This window comes from Callospermophilus lateralis, chromosome 8 (assembly GCF_048772815.1).
Source record: "Callospermophilus lateralis isolate mCalLat2 chromosome 8, mCalLat2.hap1, whole genome shotgun sequence".
Classification (NCBI taxonomy): Eukaryota; Metazoa; Chordata; class Mammalia; order Rodentia; family Sciuridae; genus Callospermophilus; species Callospermophilus lateralis.
The window spans coordinates 54,948,410-54,952,350 of record NC_135312.1 but is presented as its reverse complement, the minus strand read 5'-3'; positions in this window follow the sequence as shown (position 1 = coordinate 54,952,350).

Below are 3,941 nucleotides of genomic sequence, written 5' to 3'. Positions count from 1 at the left end.
GTAGTTTTGATTTGCATTTCTCTAACTGCTAGATATTGAACACTTTTTGCATATATTTTTGATTGATTATATTTCTTTTTCTGTGAAGTATCTGTTCAGTTCCTTAGCCTATTTATTGATTGGGTTATTCGGGTTTTTTTGGTGTTAAGTTTTTCGAGTTCTTTATATATCCTGGAGACTAGTGCTCTATCTGAAGTTAATGATTTGGTGGCACTTTGAAAGACAAGGGTTGGTATACTTATCAGAGATTGGTTAGCTACTCAATTAAATTTATCATATATTTATTGAATTGTCTACTATGTGTAAAGCACCATGATACATCTCTGATTTTGAATCCCTGCCTCTCTGGGGTAGTATATCAACTGTTAATTTAGTAGTTATAAATACTCATCTATGTGTCCAACATTCTGCACTATACAGTTCTTTGAACAATCAAGAAGGAAATCATGGTACAAATGCAAAGTAACTTGACAATAATTCTAAATGTTTTGCCATTAAAATAGTTATAAGGATGAGGTTAAGCCATTACAAGGAATATTTGAAAGAACTTTACCTTTTAATTGCTCTCTTATTTCTGTTTAGACCCTGGCTCCAGAAGACTAATCTTCCATTCACATTTCCAAGCAAAAAATATTTTGAAGGACTGAAGAAACAAAGACTATAAAGATTTAGGAAGGTAGACAGTAATATCTGTTTCTGTAAATTGAGTATGAACAGGTAAACATATTACCTGTCATACCAAAATTTATCAAGAAAGAAGGCTATTTCTGGTGCTATTGATAGATAAAATAGAACAAATTTCCCTGAAGATGTGTTCCATTGTGGAATTATTCTTCTAACAGCAAATGATTAAATATCAAAAAACATCTTGGATATCCAAATTTATCCTTGTAAAATATTGGCTTTCCCCTGAAGGAAAAGAAGGCAGGAATAACATTGCTACATCCACTAGCCAAACCATGGACTAGATGACCTAAGAGAGCTTTTCCATCTTTAATTTCTTGATCCATGTGTTGATAATTTTTTCCAGGTGTTGATTTTTTTTTTTTAATCTTTCAATGGGACTTCTGAAAACTTCTGTGAAAAAAAATATCCATGTTGGAAATAGCCTAATCCCTGATAGTGGGGGAAAAGAAAATACTACTCATTTTGCTCCATTAAGTAGAAATAGACAATATTCACTCCCTCATTCATTTGACAAATGTTCTTTCAGTGCATTCTGTGTTCCAGGATCTATTCTGTGATTATGAAAGTTCAGCATCCTAACTCCTAACCAACCTCATACTTTGGTTAATTTTTTTAAAAAATGAGTAGTCCTCTACACACAGCATGCTTGATTTTCTGATCCATGAGTGAAAAACATCAGTATTAAACTAAATGGAAGGGTACTGTGTGAGAGGAAGAATGAGATTGAGGATGATTCTTGCCTTCAGTGAGCAACAAAGTGATTCTATCTATGCTGCTGTAAGCAACACATTCTTATTTTGCAATTCCTGGAGCTGTGACCTATCAGCCTATGGGGGAGGGGAGGAGGAGAAGATGGTCAATAGGCCCAGCTTTCACTGTCCTCTAGTGGAAGGTCCCATGGACTCACTCCAATATGCCTCTGTGCTTGCTCTGGGTGCCAAGAATCCCAGGACCTGGAATAAAGCTCATCAGCAGGCAGGGACAAAAGGACACTGTTTTGCCTGGACATGATCAGGGTGGAGTAAAGTACTCTGCAATTTCTGTATGATAGAAATTATGCTGATGTTGGTGATGGAAAATGAACAAAGTAGAGATCACTGCCCTCATGGAACTTGTAATATAGAGTAGAAGGTGGATTAAATATACAGAAAATTATGATGCCATAAAGTTCTATACTTATAATTTGAAAAAAAAAGATGAGTACAGAATTTCTCAAATTATTTGGTCATGGAAAGAAATTTTAAAATATGATGTATTTATGAATATTGACAGGAAGTCAATATATTAAGTATATAGCCAAAAGTTAAAAAACTAAACCAAACCAAACCAAAACAAACAAACAAAAAAACCCACCAAAAACTAAAGAGGAACTTATGAATATATTCTTTGCTGTGGGAAATTTAAATTAGGCACAATAAGAGACTAACAAATTGAAATTAGGCACAATCTAAAAATAGATCAACTATAGCAGTATACTCCATTGAAAGTTACATAAAACTTACAAATTATTTATTTTTTGGAATTTTACTTTTAATATTTTTAGACTGAAGTTGATGAGGGTAACTGAAAGCAAAACTTCAGATAAGGAAGACTACTATATATCAACTGATTTCATGAAACTTAAAGATGTTTGGTATCAAGAATCATAAGTCCTGAAATAAACTTATCAACAGAATAGAACACAATTTTGCCTGCACATGTTTAGGGTTATAGTCAAGCACTCTGCAACTTCCACATGATGGGACTTGTGCTAGGTATTGGTGACACATTTGACTACTTTTGAAGTTATTTATAAATTTAAAAATATTTTGAAAGAAAACATACTATAAGATTAGTTTAGTATTTTTGTGGAGCACCTATTAGCATCCTCTGTCATGGGACATTCTGGATAATGTGGATAGAAAGAGGCAGGGTTTCATAAATTGAGGAGTCAAAATGAGCAAGTGTGTTGATAAGGAGAGATGGTAGAAAATAACCCAGTAGTTAGAGCCAAGGGAACATGGAGGTAAAGGGTGGGACTCAAGTGTAGGCAGGCTGATAGGAGTCAATGTGTGAAAGAAATTCCACAACTCTGTCTTTAATTCCCAACATTGTCTCTAGTTAAAATTAAATTGATTATATTTTACTGGTTTACATGTTCCTACTTCCTTTAGAAATTGCCACATGTCATTATCAGTGAGCCATCTGATATATGACAACCATTTCATCTTAAAAATTACATTTAAGCCCTTACTATGTTCTAGACAATGTGCTAGACCCTTTATAGGTAAAATTATTTTTATGGTTTTTTTAATGAACATTTTGCAAAAGTAGTATTATTAAACCAATTTTAGAGTTGAGAAAACTGAGGCTGAATCTGCATGTGAGTCTAACCCAACTAACTCAAGTTCATCTTACTACAGTATTGGGTTTGTAATGGCATTTTTTCAAGAGTGTTCCACAGAGAACACATGAGAAAATTAAAACACGAGAAAAAAAATTTTGTGATCACACAAGTATGAGACCACATTATACTACCTCTCCCTTTTGTCTCTGTTTTGAAAACTCATAATGCACTTAAAGTCATTGTGAAATCTTTAATAAAGAAATCCATTTCATTTTCTTTATATGACCATTTCACAACTGACTGGCAGATTTTTTTTTTTTTTTTTTAATTTTCATCAGTAAAACCTTTCACAAATCTGGGAACATTTGGAAACTCTGCCTTAGAATATATTGGGAGAAACTTATTAATCAACTTACTTAGAATCAAGAAATAGAAACCTTATTGTATGATCTTAAATCAATGTTTATGGGAGCAAGGGTCATGGCTCATTGGGTTGTGAAATTAAATAAGTGGGTGCTGAGTAGTATTTGAGGGAAATGAAAGTAAGTATGAAGAAAATATCAGTTGTTGAATTCATTATCAGTAAGTACTGAATCACTAAGTTTTTATAGACTCACAATAGAAAATCTGTTTGTCTATATGGTCACAGTCAAACTTTCTGAAGTCACTGTTTTTCTGAAAGTCACAAGAATTGTTTGTTGTGCCAGGGGTTAGATGATAACAAATGTCTGAGTGTTATAAAAGTATCCCCCAAAGATGACTGTAATATCATGATTAAATGTATGATTTGTTCCTATTTATAATTGGAGAATTTTAGAGCTGAAATATCTCACAAGGTGGAAACTGAAATAGAGTTCTGGTGATGTGTCAAGGTCAGACAGCTGTTTGGGGGCCTAGAATTCAGATGTCCTGGTTTGTACTCTAGTAT